Source organism: Triticum aestivum, chromosome 2B, assembly GCF_018294505.1.
Source record: "Triticum aestivum cultivar Chinese Spring chromosome 2B, IWGSC CS RefSeq v2.1, whole genome shotgun sequence".
Taxonomy (NCBI): domain Eukaryota; kingdom Viridiplantae; phylum Streptophyta; class Magnoliopsida; order Poales; family Poaceae; genus Triticum; species Triticum aestivum.
Genome location: NC_057798.1, coordinates 385591181 through 385608748, shown reverse-complemented (window position 1 = coordinate 385608748; position 17568 = coordinate 385591181).

Sequence of the window (17568 nt, the reverse complement as noted above, 5' to 3'; positions counted from 1 at the left end):
TCTGTTTTTCGTGTGTTGTTTGCTTATTTTGATGCATCTATGGCTAGTATGTGAGGGTATGAACCATAAAAAAGTTGAAATACAGTAGGTTTAACACCAATATAAATAAATAATGAGTTTATTACAGTACCTTATGTGATGGTTTTTCTTTCTTTCACTAACGGAGCTTACGAGATTTCCTGTTGAGTTTTGTGTTGTGAAGTTTTCAAGTTTTGGGTAAAGATTTGATGGACTATGGAATAAGGAGTGGCAAGAGCCTAAGCTTGGGGATTCCCATGGCACCCCAAGATATTCAAGAATATCCAAAAGCCTAAGCTTGGGGATGCCCCGGAAGGCATCCCATCTTTCGTCTTTGTTTATCGGTAACTTTACTTGGAGCTATATTTTTATTCACCACATGATATGTGTTTTGCTTGGAGCGTCTTGTATGATATTAGTCTTTGATTTTTAGTTTACCACAATCATCATTGCTATACACACCTTTTGGGAGAAGCCCACTTGATTAGAATTTATTAGAATACTCTATGTGCTTCACTTATATCTTTTGAGCTAGATAGTATTTGCTCTAGTACTTGACTTATATCTTTTAGAGCAAGGCGGTGGCTTAATTTTGAAGAAATTTTTGATCTCTCATGCTTCACTTATATTATTTGAGAGTCTTTTAGAACAGCATGGTATTTTCTATGGTTATGAATTTGGTCCTAGAATGATGAGCATCCAAGTTGGGTATAATAAAAACTATCATGGAAAGTGCATTAAACACTAGGATCAATTTGATGCTTGATAATTGTTTTAAGATATAAAGGTGGTAATGTTAGAGTCATGCTAGTGGGTAATTATGAAATTGATAAATACTTGTGTTGAAGTTGGCAAGTCCCGTAGCATGCACGCATGGTAAAAGTTCTGTGACAAATTTGTTGCATGAGGTGCTCTTTTGATTGTCTTCCTTATGAGTGGCAGTCGGGGACGAGCGATGGTCTTTTCCTACCAATCTATCCCTCTAGGGGCATGCGTAGTAGTAATTTGCTTCGAGGGCTAAGTAGACTTTTGCAATAAGTATATGAGTTCTTTATGACTAATGTGAGTCCATGGATATACGCACACTCACCCTTCCACTTTGCTAGCCTCTATGGTACCGCGCAACTTTCGCCGGTATCATGCACCCATTATTTACCTTCCTCAAAACAGCCACCATACCTACCTATTATGGCATTTCCATAGCCATTCCGAGATATATTGCCATGAAACTTTCCACCATTCCGTTATATGACACGCTCCATCATTGTCATATTGCTCTTTGCATGATCATGTAGTTGACATCGTATTTGTGGCAAGATCACCCTCATAATTTTCATACATGTCACTCTTGATTCATTGCATATCCCGGTACACTGCTGGAGGCATTCATATAGAGTCATATTTTGTTCTAAGTGTCGACTTGTAATTCTTGAGTTGTAAATTAATAAAAGTGTGATGATCTTCATTATTAGAGCATTGTCCCAAGTGAGAAAAGGATGATGAAGACTATGATTCCCCCACAAGTCGGGATGAGACTTCGGACTTAAAAAAGAGAGGCCAAAGAGCCCACCAAATAAAAAAAGAGAAAGGCCAAATAAAAAAAGGAAAAAAATGAGAGAAAAAGAGAGAAGGGACAATGCTACTATCTCTTTTCCACACTTGTGCTTCAAAATAGCACCATGATCTTCATGGTAGAGAGTCTCTTGTGTTGTCACTTTCATATACTAGTGGGAATTTTTCATTATAGAACTTGGCTTGTATATTCCAATGATGGGCTTCCTCAAAATGCCCTAGGTCTTCGTGAGCAAGCGAGTTGGATGCATACCCACTTATTTTCTTTTGTTGAGATTTCATATATTTATAACTCTAGTCCATCTGTTGCATGTCAATCCCTACTCACTCACATTGATATCTATTGATGGGCATCTCCATAGCCCGTTGATACGCCTAGTTGATGTGAGATTATCTTCTCCCTTTTTGTCCTCACAACCACCACCATATACCACCATAGTGCTATGTCCATGGCTTGCGCTCATGTATTGCGTAAGAGTTGAAAAAGCTGAAGTGCGTTAACAAGTATGAACCAATTGCTCGGCTCGTCATCGGGGTTGTTCATGATGGGAGTATTTTGTGTATTGAAAATGAAGCATGGCCTAACTATATGATTTTGTAGGGATAAGCTTTCTTTGGCTGTGCTATTTTGATAGGACATGATATGCTTCGAGTATTGTTATTTTTATGTTTTATAAGCTTTTATCTTGAATCATTTGGATCTAAACAATCATGCCACAATAAAGAAAATTACATTGAGAATTATGCTAGGTAGCATTCGACATCAAAAATTCTATTTTTATCATTTACCTACTCGAGGACGAGAAGGAATTAAGCTTGGGGATGCTTGATACGTCTCCAACATATCTATAATTTTTGATTGTTCCATGCTATTATATTACCCATTTTGGATGTTTATGGGCTTTACTTTACAATTTTATATCATTTTTGGGACTAACCTACTAACCGGAGGCCCAGCCCGTATTGTTGTTTTTTTTGCCTATTTCAGTATTTCGAAGAAAAGGAATATCAAATGGAGTCCAAACGGAATGAAACCTTCGGGAGTGATCTTTTTGGAACAAACATGATCCAGAGGACTTGGAGTGCAAGTCAAGAAACAATCGAGGAGGCCACGAGGGTGGAGGGCGCGCCCCCCTACTATGCGCGCCCCCTATCTCGTGGGCCCCTCGGGAGTCCACCGACCTACTTCTTCCTCCTACATATACCCACGTACCCCGAGAACATCATAAGCGACCACGAAAAACTATTTCCACCGCCGTAACCTTCTGTATCCATGAGATCCCATCTTGGAGCCTTCACCGGCACTCCGCCGGAGGGGGAATCAACCACGGAGGGCTTCTACATCAACACCATAGCCTCTCCGATGAGTTGTGAGTAGTTTACCATAGACCTTCGGGTCCATAGTTATTAGCTAGATGGCTTCTTCTCTCTCTTTGAATCTCAATACCATGTTCTCCTCGATCTTCTTGGAGATCTATTCGATGTAACTCTTTTTGCGGTGTGTTTGTCAAGATCTGATGAATTGTGGGTTTATGATCAAGTTTATCTATGAGAAATATTTGAATCTCCTCTGAATTCTTTTATGTGTGATTAATTTATCTTTGCAAGTCTCTTCAAATTATCAGTTTGGTTTGGCCTACTAGATTGATCTTTCTTGCAATGGGAGAAGTGCTTAGCTTTGGGTTCAATCTTGCGGCATCCTTTCCCAGTGACAGCGGGGCAGCAAGGCACGTATTGTATTGTTGCCATCGAGGATAAAAAGATGGGGTTTATATCATATTGTATGAGTTTATCCCTCTACATCATGTCATCTTTCTTAATGTGTTACTCTGTTCTTCATGAACTTAATACTCTATATGCATGTTGGATAGCGGTCGATGTGTGGAGTAATAGTAGTAGATGCAGGCAGGAGTCGGTCTACTTGTCATGGACGTGATGCCTATATACATGATCATGCCTAGATAATCTCATAATTATTCGCTTTTCTATTAATTGCTCGACAGTAATTTGTTCACCCACCGTAATACTTATGCTATCTTGAGAGAATCCACTAGTGAAACTTATGGCCCCCAGATCTATCTTTTATCATATAAGCTTTCAATCTACTTTTATTTGCATCTTTACTTTTCCAATCCATATCATAAAATACCAAAATATATTTATCTTATCATATTATCTCTATCACTTTCGCAAGTGGTCGTGAAGGGATTGACAACCCCTTTATTGCGTTGGTTGCGAGTTCTTGTTTGTTTGTGTAGGTGTGTGGGACTTTTGAGGAGCCTCCTACTGGATTGATACCTTGGTTCTCAAAAACTGAGGGAAATACTTACGCTACTATTGCTGCATCACCCTTTCCTCTTCAAGGAAAACCAACGCAAGCTCAAGACGTAGCATGGAGCGCAAGAACCGGACTCTTATTGAGATGGCTCGTATGATGCTTGATGAGCACAAGACTCCGCGAAAGTTCTGGCCTGAAGCCGTTGGTACTGCATGCCACATCATCAACATAGAATATCTTCACAAGTTCTTCAAGAAGACATCTTATGAACTACTCACTGGTAAGAAGCCAAATGTAAGTTATTTCAAAGTCTTCGGTGCTAGGTGCTGGATAAGGGATCCACATCACACTTCCAAATTTGCATCGAAAGCCCATGAGGGTTTTATGCTTGGCTACGGAAAGGATTCACACACCTACATGGTCTTCAACCTCTTTCACTATAAAGTGGTTGAAACTGTAGATTTGCGGTTCGATGATACTAATGGCTCGCAAATAGAGCACCTACGAGATGTGCTAGAAGATGTTGCGGCTAGTGAAGCTATCAAGCTAATGGGTACTGGAGAAATCATCCCCAGTGAGGAATAGGGTGATAATGAAGTTGTGATTCCAGCCCTTGTTCGGTGTAAAGACAATGCTGAGACTAAAGACAATGCTAAAGATGAAGACATTGATCAGCAACAGCAAAGTCTTCACCCTGTTCATCCTTGTGTTGCTAATGAAGTTTAGATTGAGAAGATAATTGATAGCATCAATGCACCTGGTCCGCTCACTCGATCAAGAGATATGCAACTAGCTAACTTCTGTGGGCACTTTGCATTCGTCTCCATATCCGAACCCAAAAAAGTTGATGAAGCCTTCATGGAACCAGAATGGATTCAAGCTATGCAAGAAGAGCTTCAACAATATGAGCTCAATAATGTCTGGGAGCTTGTCAAACGTCCTCATCCATGCAAGCACAATATTATTGGCACCAAATGGATCTACCACAACAAACAAGATGAACATGGTCAAGTAGTCAGAAACAAAAGCTCTTCTTGTTGCTCAATGTTACACACAAGTAGAGGGAATTGACTTCAATGAAACCTTTGCTCCTGTGGCTAGACTTGAATCCATTCGCATATTGCTAGCCTATGCAAATCACAATGACATCCTTCTGTACCATATGGATGTGAAGAGTGCTTTCCTCAATGGAAAAATTGAAGAAGAACTCAATGTTGCTCAACCACCTGGTTTTGAAGATCTCAAGCATCCTGACATGGTCTACAAGCTCAACAAGGCATTATATGGCCTCAAACAAGCGCCTCGAGCTTGGTAGGACACACTGAAAGAATTCCTGAACAGCAAAGGCTTTAACCCTGGTTTTATACATCCCACTCTCTTCACGAAGACATATGATGGAGAACTATTTGTATGCCAAATCTATGTGGATGACATTATCTTCGGCTGCATTGCCAAAAGATACACTGATGAGTTCAGTCACATGATGCAAGAGCAATATCAGATGTCCATGATGGGGGAGCTAGAATTCTTCCTTGGTCAACAATGCAATGGGATCTTCATATCTCAGGAGAAATATCTCAAAGATTGTTTGAAGAAGTTTGGAATGCAAGATTGCAAGGGTTACCAGACGCCAATGCCAACAAGCAGTCAACTGGGCTCCAACGACAATGGTAAAGAGTTTGATCAAAAGGTATACTGCTCCATGATTGGTTCTTTATTGTACTTATGTGCATCTATAGGCTAGATATAATGCTTAGCATTTGCATGTGTGCCCGATTCCAAATGGCACCAAAGGATTCACATCACCTCACTGTGAAGCGAATACTTTGATATTTGGCTCACACCCCAACGTTAGGATTATGGTATCCAAAGGGCTCAGAGTTTGATCTAGTTGGATTCTCATATTTTGATCATGTTGATGACAAGGTGGGTCGCAAGTCTACATCTGGCACATGCCATTTTCTACTACTGAAACTGAATACATTGCTGCTGGATCTTGTTGTGCTCAGCTTCTCTAGATGGAGCAAACTCTCAAGGTCTATGGCATCAATAAGAAGATGGTGCCCCTCTACTACGCCAATGAAAGCGCCATCAAGATTGCACACAATCTTGTTCAGTACTCCAAGACAAAGCACATTCAGATTCGTCATCATTTTCTCAGCAATCATGTGCTGAACAAAGACATTGATATCATTCACGTCAGCACTGAAAAGCAATTGGCAGATATCTTCACAAAGCCTTTGGATGAGAAGAGATTTTGCAAGCTGCGGTGTGAGCTAAATATCTTAGAATCATCAAATGTCTTGTGAATGGACACACATCCTAACGCTTATGCATGTTGATGACTTAGGTGTGGAACACACGAGGTAACCTATGTCTTCAATTCATGAAGACACACACTCTGAGTGTGAAGACATTAATGTGGAATTTGACTTCAGAGCGCCATGATAATTGTGCGTCATGTCTGGGTATAATACTTGCCATATGGTGGGTAACGCCACCACCAATCTTTCTTGAAGATTTTTGTTTGGCGTCACATACATTGCATTATCTTCATAATTGGTTTGTCTTCAACATTGGATCTGTCTTCACAATTTATCTTCACGTTCTATTTGGATCTCATTGCCTATATATGTTTGGTGACTAGAACTAAGAGCGCAAGCATAAAGTAAAGGAACAAGAGAGTAATGGAAATGATGAAATCAACAATAGGGCCAAGGCGTTACAGTGGGGCTGTCACAGACTTGGACTCATGGAGACACTCACTATTTGATTGTACTATGGCCAAATGCACGTGAACATTAGCTTTAGAGGAAGTTGTCGAGCTAATGGTACTAACACATGCAAGCAAAGCATCTAACTTGATTTTTGAGTTGATCGAGAAACTTCCACAACCTGGGTTGACAATGGTGTTGGTAACCTTGTTGGCAATTTGGATGATCGACAAAAGATCATTCATACAAGTATATTTTGGAGTTCGTTATCCACACATTGCTTCATTAGGAGTTTCATGGCAGACTTGGATGTGCTACAATCTTCGAAGAATGACAACTTGGCAAGGCAGAGGGATGCGATGACGCCACCTTGGATCCCTCCTCCAACGGGCTATTGGAGTGAACATTGATGTTGTCTCTAACAAGCAAGATAGTAAGGGTGCAGCGACGATGATCGTAACAAATTTTGACGGTGATATCATGGGAGCTTCGATTGTCATTTCTAAAGGTATCCGAGTCTTTGAGACTTTAGAATCACTCGTCTGCTAGGAGGCGCTCTCACTCCCAAGTGTTTTGCTCGTCCATAAGGCGAGAATTGCAAGCGACTGCCTCTGGGTCATCAATACCCTCCGTGATAGTTCGATGTGTCACTATAGGAAGATGACAAAGGAGATTTTGGCAGGAGCAGGGTGTTCGAAATGATATCATTTGTTGATGTGAATATAGAATCACATATGTTAACAACTGTTGGTCACTGAGTGTGGCTGACTACTCCGTCTAAGGACACATATATCTCAAATTCCTTAAATAAAGTGGGTACTGTGTCTAAAAAAAATTCCAGATATCTGTATGTCTCTGCAGGAAAATATGATTAATATCCTTTAGTACGATTTTTTTAAACATCCTTGCAGAGTGAAATCGAAGAGCTAAGAGAAAAATCGAAGAGCTGGAGCCAAATAAGACTAGCCACAGCGGGAGTAACTTCGGTAGTAACATCGAGTCCAACTCAGCAAATTTGCTTATGTGGCAATGAGTTAATGAGGAGAGATGTAGTACTAGTTGATGAAGCCATGTACCTAGGGTAGGGTCACGGACCTGACCAAAGTACTCTACCCAAGGACATCTCTAGAAGAAACTACCTTTCAGTCGACCTGGAAGGATTCCACTCGACGGACTCGAAGACAGTCGACCATGAAGACTCACTCGACCACCAGAAGATCTAGGGTCACTCTACATCCAAAGGGTCTGTTATTAAGTAGTCTTTATGGCCATGATATCACTTTATGTAAGGCATTACCAGTAACGCCTAGCCTTTATGTACATTGAACTCTCTGCTACGTGGGCTGGCTGGGGTCCTGGCGCACTCTATATAAGCCACCCCCCTCCACAGGCAGAAGGGTTCGCACCCCTGTAACTCTCACACATATAATCTAGTCGACCGCCTCCGGGCACCAAGACGTAGGGCTATTACTTCCTCCGAGAAGGGCCTGAACTCGTAAAACTCTTGTGTGCACAACTACTCCATAGCTAGGATTTTGCCTCTCCTTAGTACCCCCCTACATTACTGTCAGACTTAGAACCACGACAGTTGGCGCCCACCGTGGGGCAGGTGTCTTAGCGGCTTGTTGGAGAAGTTGCAGTTTTTCCGATTCCCTTCATCATGGTTTCAGGCGGAGTTTTGGTCGAGGGCCGCGAGATCCGTCTCGGCGCGCTTACGTTCGTCACCGACGACTCTGCCTGGCTACAGGAGGCTCCGCTTGACATCACGCGCTCCCAGTCTGCGGAGCTACTCACTTTCGGGCATGCGTCCGCGGTGTCCTCCTGTGGCAATCGTCGACCCAGTATCGGCTGGTTTTTGTGTCATCCTCCCTCCCAGCTTCCCGTCGGCGCAAGCGCTCCGGTTGGTCGAGGCTTCAGCGGTGTGTGAGGCACGCGGTGGCTCGCTAGTCGACCACCGCCCAAGTCGCGGCAATCGAGCCTGACGAATCTCTCTATGGCCTGTTCGATCTGTCGACTAGCTCTGCAGAGACTGCATCCGAGTGCAACAGCAGTGATCCAGCAGCAGAGGTCCTAATGGTCAATGGACCACACGGTCCCCCCGGCTTTCAAGGTGTCGAGGGAGGTGACGGCGGAGGCGACCCGTCGCACGTCCATGAGGAATACCTCCCCGAGCCCCTCAATTCGCTGCAGAGGGAAGAACTTCGCCGCCGGAACATGGATGTGCTTCACACTCCAATCGTTGGAGAAACCCCCGAGGCTCGCGCCTTACAGGACGCCCGCTTGGCCAACTTGGCTGAGCGCACTCGACTGGAGAACCTTCAACGAGCACTCGGCGAGCGCGCGCGGAACGGATCCCTGACTCCAGTCGACGCCAGCTCTTCCCGCCTCCAACTCAGGTATATCGAACTCCGATTCAGAATTTAGCAGCTGCAGCCCGTATAGTAGAATCAATTCAGCCTTCCCAGTCAGAGGCTGGCAGAGGCTTGATGCAGATCAGAGATTTGCTCCGAGCAGTGGGAGATCAGAACTCAGCTGTATCGCAGTCGCGGAACAGGATTCACAACAGATCCGTGGCAGCGAACACAGTCTAGTCGGCTCATAGCCCCAGATCGCCCCCGAGGCGTGAAGGGCGTGGCGATCGGCACGATCAGTACAAGAACCGTGAGCAGCATGATCACCGATTCAATCGCAACGATCGACGTCGAGTGCCCACTCCTCCCCCAAGGGGTGGGTCCTATGTGCCTCGACAGCAGGATGATAGACGCCAGCATAGTGGCGGACGAAGGATTCCAGTCGACCCCAGGGAACCAGGCTTTGATGCAAGATCCATCATCGTTCAAGGCCTGGTCGACCGGAACAGAGCCCACAGAGAGGGTAACGACGGAGATATACCCACCAGCAGCCGAGTGCATGTCTCCGGACCAGAGTGTTTCAGTAGAGCCATCAGAGCCGCGGTGGTTCCTCCCAAGTTCAGGTTGGCGAATGGAGCCAGCAAGTTCAACGGTGAGTCTAAGCCCGATACTTGGCTTGAAGACTATCGAGTTGCTGTCCAGATCGGCGGCGGGAATGACGAGGTGGCCATGAAACATCTGCCCCTTATGTTGGAGGGATCAGCCAGGGCATGGTTGAATCAGTTGACACCCAGCATCATTTACATGTGGGAAGATCTCTCCCGAGTGTTTGTCAGAACGTTTGAAGGAACATGCAAGCGACCAGCAGGACTGACGGAGCTGCAATCTTGCGTGCAGAAGTCGAATGAGACTTTGAGAGATTACATCCAGAGATGGATCACACTGCATCACACTGTAGAAAATGTATCTGATCACCAGGCAGTCTGCGCCTTCAAGGAAGGCATTAAGTACAGAGAGCTAAGCCTAAAATTCGGTCGAACCAGAGACATGTCTCTGAGTCGAATGATGGAGATAGCCACCAAATATGCCAATGGTGAGGAAGAGGATTGGCTCCGGAGCAGCAAGCACAAGTCAGTCGCCCAGGAAACCGGAGGAGGGAACTCCAGTCGGAAGCAAAAGCGGAAAGCCGAGCCAGCTGCTCCTGGAGAAACCTTGGCCGTGACTCAAGGTAAGTTCAAAGGCAAGCCCAAGGGGCCTTGGAACCCCAAGAAAGTAAAGGATAAAGAAGGAAACGACGTGATGGATTTACCGTGTCACATCCACACGAAGAAAGATGAAGAGGGTAATTTCATTTACCCGAAGCACTCGACAGTGTCGACTTCTGATACAGCAGTTCCAGGGGAAACAATCCAAGGATAAGGAAAAGGAGTCAGACAAAGTTGATGACAAGGGGGATAGTGACGAGGAATACCCTCAGGTCAATTCTACTCTGGTGATTTTTGCTGACGTTGAGAGCAAAAGTGGACTGAAAGTTATAAACCGAGAGGTGAATATGGTTGCTCCAGCGACACCCAATTATCTGAAGTGGTCTCAGACGGCCATCACATTCGACCAATCTGATCACCCGACGCACATAGCCACCCCTGGGAGGCAAGCTCTGGTGGTCGACCCAGTCGTTGAGGGCACTCGACTGACTAAAGTGTTAATGGATGGCGGCAGTAGTTTGAATATACTATACGCTGAGACGCTGAAAAGGATGGGCATTCCGATGTCCAGACTCAGCACAAGCAACATGAGTTTCTACGGAGTCATTCCTGGCAAGAAGGCCGCATCACTCGGCCAGATTGCTCTCGATGTAGTTTTTGGTGATTCCAAGAACTTCCGCAAAGAAAAGCTGACATTTGAGGTTGTAGATTTCCAGAGTGCCTACCACGCTATTTTGGGCAGGCCAGCTTATGCACGTTTTATGGCTCGACCATGTTACGTGTACCTCAAATTGAAGATGCTTGGACCTAAAGGCGTGATCACTGTTACTGGTAATCGCAAGAAGGGGGAAGAGTGCTTCCAGAAAGGCTCAAAGATCGCCGATGCTCAGATGGTGGCAGAAGAGTGGCAGGAACACCAGAGGAATGCAGACCCGAGTGATTTGCTGCGAGCCAAGAAGCCCGCTACGGAATCAGCGTTTCAGTCGTCTGGTGAGACAAAACCAGTTCACATCCACCCGACTGATCCCAACGTTGCTCCGACTCATATCTCCACAACACTCGACCCCAAATAGGAAGAAGCGCTCATCCAGTTCCTCCGTGAGAACTGGGACATCTTTGCATGGAAACCATCTGACATGCCAGGTGTACCCAGGGGGCTGGCTGAGCATCGTCTGCGAGTCGATTCAAAGGCAAAACCTGTCAAGGAACATCTGCGACGGTCCGCCATCCAGAAAAGGAAGGCTATTGGTGAAGAGGTGGCTCGGCTCCTAGCAGCAGAGTTTATCCGAGAGATTTACCACTCCGAGTGGCTCGCCAATGTTGTCATGGTCCCCCAAAAGGACAACTCACTTCGCATGTGCATTGACTTTAAACATATCAATCGGGCCTGCCCGAAAGATCATTTTCCTCTTCCCCGCATCGATCAAATAGTTGACTCGACTGCGGGATGTGAGCGACTGTCTTTCTTAGATGCCTATTCCGGGTACCATCAGATCCGTCTGTATGGACCCGATGAGATCAAAACAGCTTTCATCACCCCATTTGGGTGCTTCTGTTATGTCACCATGCCATTCGGCCTCAAGAATGCCGGAGCCACGTTCATGAGGATGATTCAGAAGTGTTTGCTCACTCAAATCAGTCAGAATGTGGAAGCATACATGGATGACATTGTGGTCAAGTCACGGGAAGGTTCCGACCTGCTGACTAACCTCGCTGAAACATTTGCCAACCTCAGGAGGTATGATATCAAGCTTAATCCATCCAAGTGCACATTCGGAGTTCCTGGCAGAAAGTTACTCGGTTTTCTCATTTCCGAACAAGGAATCGATGCAAACCCAGAGAAAGTGGGCACTATACTCTGAATGAAATGACCTGTGTGCGTGCATGATGTTCAGAAGCTTACTGGTTGCTTGGCCGCTTTAAGTCGATTCATCTCTCGTCTCGGTGAGAAGGCATTGCCTCTTTACCGACTGATGAAGAAGTCAGACAAGTTCGAGTGGACTCCTGAAGCTGACGCAGCATTCATAGAGTTAAAAACCCTGCTTTCCACCCAGCTGGTGCTTGCTGCCCCGATCAGCAAAGAGCCATTGCTTCTTTACATTGCAGCCACAGGACAAGTCATCAGTACAGTACTTATGGTCGAGCGGGATGAAGAAGGGAAAACCTTCAAAGTTCAGCGCCCAGTATACTATATTTCCGAAGTCCTGACCCCATCAAAGCAACGATACCCTCATTATCAGAAGCTTGTATATGGGATTTATATGACCACGAAGAAAGTTGCTCACTACTTCTCTGACCATACCATCACAGTCGTCAGCGACGCCCCCTTACCAGAGATTCTGCACAACAGAGATGCAACTGGTCGAGTGGCAAAATGGGCGATTGAACTCCTTCCCCTTGATATCAGATTTGAGCCAAAGAAAGCTATCAAGTCCCAAGCAATAGCAGATTTCCTCGCCGAGTGGACTGAACAGCAATTACCGACTCAAGTTCACTCGGAGCACTGGACTATGTTCTTTGATGGCTCTAAAATGCTGAATGGTTCCGGTGCCGGGGTCGTGTTGGTTTCCCTCCGAGGAGATAAGCTCAGATATGTACTCCAGATTCACTTTGACTCCTCCAACAACGAAGCAAAATACGAAGCACTTTTGTATGGGTCGCGTATGGCCATTTCACTCGGCGTCCGTCGCCTCATGGTCTACGGTGACTCGGATTTGGTGGTTAACCAAGTGATGAAGGAGTGGGACGTCAGAAGCCTAGCTATGACTGGTTACTGCAACGCAGTAAGAAAGCTGGAGAAGAAGTTCGAGGGGTTAGAGCTTCATCACGTACCCCGACTGAAATATCAAGCAGCTGATGACTTGGCAAAGATAGGTTCCAAAAGAGAAGCCATTCCCAGTGGCGTGTTTTTGGAACATGTACACGTACCGTCGGTTCAAGAGGATCCCTTCACCGAAGAAGCCCCGCAGCCAAAAAGTGCCACGGATCCGACTGAAGTTGAGGTCCCAGCTGTGGTTGACTTAATCATGGAAGTTCTGGTTATCACTCCCGACTGGACAGTGCCTTACATCGCGTATATCCTAAGGAAAGAGCTCCCAAAGAATGAAGAAGAGGCTTGGCAAATCGTCCGTCGATCCAAGGCCTTTATTGTCATGAGGGGACAGTTGTACAGAGAAAGCGCGACTGGAGTCAGCCAGAAATGCATAACACCGGAAGAGGGTCGAATGATTCTCAACGACATCCACTCGGGGACCTGTGGCCATCATGCGTCCTCTCGGACCATCATTGCTAAAGCATACCGAGCTGGCTTTTACTGGCCCAGAGAAAATGAAATGGCAAAAGAGATAGTCGACAAGTGTGAAGGATGTCAGTTCTACTCCAATATGTCACACAAGCCCGCCTCAGCCTTGAATACCATTCCAATCGCCTGGCCTTTTGCTGTTTGGAGGTTAGATATGGTTGGACCACTGAGAACTGGCAGGAGCGGCTTCACCCATGTACTGGTGGCAGTCGACAAGTTCACCAAGTGGATCGAAGCCAAGCCCATTAAAAATCTTGATGCTGGCACTGCCATCAGCTTCATCAGAGAATTGATATTCAGATATGGAGTCCCGCATAGCATCATCACTGATAATGGGTCAAACTTCGATTCCGATCAGTTCAAAGCTTTCTGCGCTTCTCAAGGCACACGAGTCGACTATGCTTCAGTCGCCCACCCCCAGTCGAATGGACAAGCAGAAAGAGCAAACGACCTGATTCTCAAAGGACTGAAACCCCGGTTGATGCGTGACCTCAAGCACGCAGCAGGCGCGTGGGTCGACGAACTTCCATCGGTTCTTTGAGGATTGAGGACTACTCCAAATCGGTCGACTGGGAGAACTCCGTTTTTTCTGGTCTACGGAGCTGAAGCGGTTCTGCCAAGTGACCTGCTTCACAATGCACCGCGAGTCGAGCTCTACTCTGAATTCGAAGCTGAGCAAGCCCGGTAGGACGCAGTCGACCTTCTGGAAGAGGAAAGAGAGATGGCCATGATCCGGTCGACCATCTATCAGCAAGACTTGCGCCGATTCTACGCCAGAAATGTGAAGAGTCGAGCCTTCCAAGAAGGAGACTTGGTCCTCCGAGTGGACCAACAGAAGCCGCACAAACTCGTCCCTACTTGGGAAGGACCCTTCATTGTTACCAAAGTTCTCCACAATGGAGCATACTGTCTTTACAACATCGATCGCCAGATTGACGAGCCACGAGCTTGGAATGCGGATCTGCTCCGCCCTTTTTATACTTAAGTATTCACTCGGATGAGTTGTAATAAAAGTACTTCTGTAGTTTATTTATCAAAGACAAGAGTTTTTATAATTTTCTCAGTGATTGTTATTACTTTTGTTCACATAAATCAGTCCCCCATTGGGTGGCTTAACTGCGAATCCGTTTCGCCTAAGTTTGTAAAAAAATCCTTACCGAGTGGTGAGCCAGCCTCCCGCTCGGAGGCTTAGCTGCGAATCTGTTTCGCCTAAGTTTAAACAAAATCTTATTGAGTGGTGAGCCTACCTCCCGCTCGGAGGCTTAGTTGCGAATATGTTTTGCCTAAGTTTAAACAAAATCCTACCGAGTGGTAAGCCAGCCTTCCACTCGGAGGCTTAGCTGCGAATCTATTTCGCCTAAGTTTAAACAAAATCCTACCGAGTGGTAAGCCAGCCTTCCACTCAGAGGCTTAGCTGCGAATCCGTTTCGCCTAAGTTTAAAACAAAATCCTACTGAGTGGTAAGCCAGCCTTCCACTCGGAGGCTTAGCTGCAGTCCAAGTACCCGCCTAAGTTTAAACAAAATCCTGCCGAGTGGTGAGCCAGCCTCCCACTCGGGGGCTTAGCTGCAACCTAGTGATCGCCTAAGTATAAAATACAACATGCGCCCCGCAAGGAGGACGAAGCGCAGGTCGACTGCCACCTTCTCCTTCCGAGCTACGCCACAAATACAACGTGCGCCCCGCAAGGAGGACGAAGCGCAGGTCGACTGCTACCTTCTCCTTCCGAGCTACGCCACAAATACAACGTGTGCTCCGCAAGGGGGACGAAGCGCAGGTCGACTGCTACCTTCTCCTTCCGAGCTACACCACAAATACAACGTGCGCTCCACAAGGAGGACGAAGCGCAGGTCGACTGCTACCTTCTCCTTCAAAGCTACGCCACGGAAATCCTACCGAGTGGAGAGCAAACCTCCCACTCGGGGGCTTAGCTGCAACCCAGTGCTCGCCTAAGTTTTTGAAAATCCTACCGAGTGGAGAGCAAACCTCCCACTCGGGGGCTTAGCTGCAGCCCAGTGCTCGCCTAAGTTTTTGAAAATCCTACCGAGTGGTGAGCAAACCTCCCACTCGGGGGCTTAGCTGCAGCCCAGTGCTCGCCTAAGTTCTTGAAAATCCTACCGAGTGGTGAGCAAACCTCCCACTCGGAGGCTTAGCTGCAGCCCAGTGCTCGCCTAAGTTTTTGAAAATCCTACTGAGTGGTGAGCAAACCTCCCACTCGGGGGCTTAGCTGCAGCCCAGTGCTCGTCTAAGTTTTTGAAAATCCTACCGAGTGGAGAGCAAACCTCCCACTCGGGGGCTTAGCTGCAACCCGGTGCTTGCCTAAGCATGACGAGTACAAGTCGATTGCAATTTGTGCTCCGTCCCTACCTGCAAAAGTGCATCACAAACACTAGTATATATTCCGAGCGAAGGATAATGATCGTTCGAAGGCAGAAGCAAACATATTTCAATGGCAAACCCAAGTTCAGATAACGTCCTACGGATCCAGAAGTGCTCAGGCACCAAGCCTGTTAAGGTTTATCGGTTACAAAAACCACTCAGCATTCCGAGGCAAATTTAAGGCATCGAGCATAGAAGTTTTTTACCCCTCCTGCAGAGGACTGGAAGGCGCGACGAACTCGTCCAGGTCGATTCCATCTGCGATCCGAGTGGCAGCAGCAATGAAGGTCTCCATGAAGGATCGGAAGTCATGCTTCTTGGTATTGGCCACTTTGAGAGACGCCAGCTTGTCCTCCCGTGCGTCCTTGAAGTGAACACGGACCAGAGACAAAGCAACGTCAGCACCACACCTGGCAGAAGACTTTTTCCATTCTTGCACTCGACTTGGGACTTCGTTCAGTTGAGTCATTAGAGACTCGAGGTCATTCTGAAGTGTTTCTCCCGGCCAGAGTGCTGTGTCGATGCGTGATGTTGCAACCTTCAGTCTCGCAAGATAGTCGACCATAGCAGCAACGCGAGACTCGAGACAGAGCATGTTCATGGCGGCTTCATCCTTCACAGGAGAGTTGATGGGATCTAAGCCAGTCTCCACTCGACTAGTCTCCTCTTCAAAGTTTTGGCAGAATTCTGTGGATACGATCCAAGGATAAGCTAACGTTCCTACAATAAGTAAGTGATTGCCAGTCGGATATAAGGGGTTACCTTCGAGCGTGAGGAATAACTTCTTCGCGAGCCCTCCCAGATAAGCTTCTAAGTCGTTTTTCTTTCCCACCAGTTTGCTAGCCTTGTCACTCAGGGCCATCTTGTCATTCTTCAGTCGACTGACCTCCTTGTTGGCCACGTCGAGAGCAGCTTTCAGATTGGTATTCTCCTCTTCAAGTTTGCTGATTGAAGCCAACTTTTCTTTTGCGAGTTTCGTCTTGTTCAAAGCCGCTTTCTGCGCCTCGGCGAGGTCAAGGTCCTTCTTCTTCAGAGCATCCCTTAGTTTATCTACGAAATGACAGTGAGGTCAGACTCAGGAATGGACAACAAATAAGGGCAGTCGTCAAGATTCTCACCAAACATACCTTTTGTCTCCTCCTTCACCTTCGTGAATTTCTCCTAGACAAGCTTCAGATCAAGTTCGAGCTGGATATGCTTGTTCTCCAACTCAGTATAACGAGCCACAAGCTCGCAAGATTTCTGCGAAGGATCAGTCGACAGACATCAAAGACAGGTCATTTCTGAGTGACTAAGAGAAAAATCGTAGCATTTCTAAGACTACAGCCGAATAAAAAATTTCAACTGTAGTCTCGGGGACTACACCCAGTGGGTGCACTCAGCGTGCCCCCACTGGTTCTACTGGCTCGGATCGATCAGTCGACCGAAAGTAACTAACTACCAACAGTTAGACACAGTTTCAAAAAAAAGGAGAAAACAAAGTACCCTTCAGACCATAGCCGACTACCAGCAGTCGACCACGGTCTCGGGGACTACACCCAGTGGGTGCACTCAGCGTGCCCCCACTGGTTCCATGATTTCATTCGACCAGATCGAGTGGAGAAAGTAAAAAAGAAAAAAAGTTTAAGACATAAAGACTACAGTCGACTGCCAGCAGTCCACCGTAGTCTCGGGGACTACACCCAGTGGGTGCACTCAATGTGCCTCCACTAATACAGACATTTCAATCGACACACCCAGTGGGTGTATGA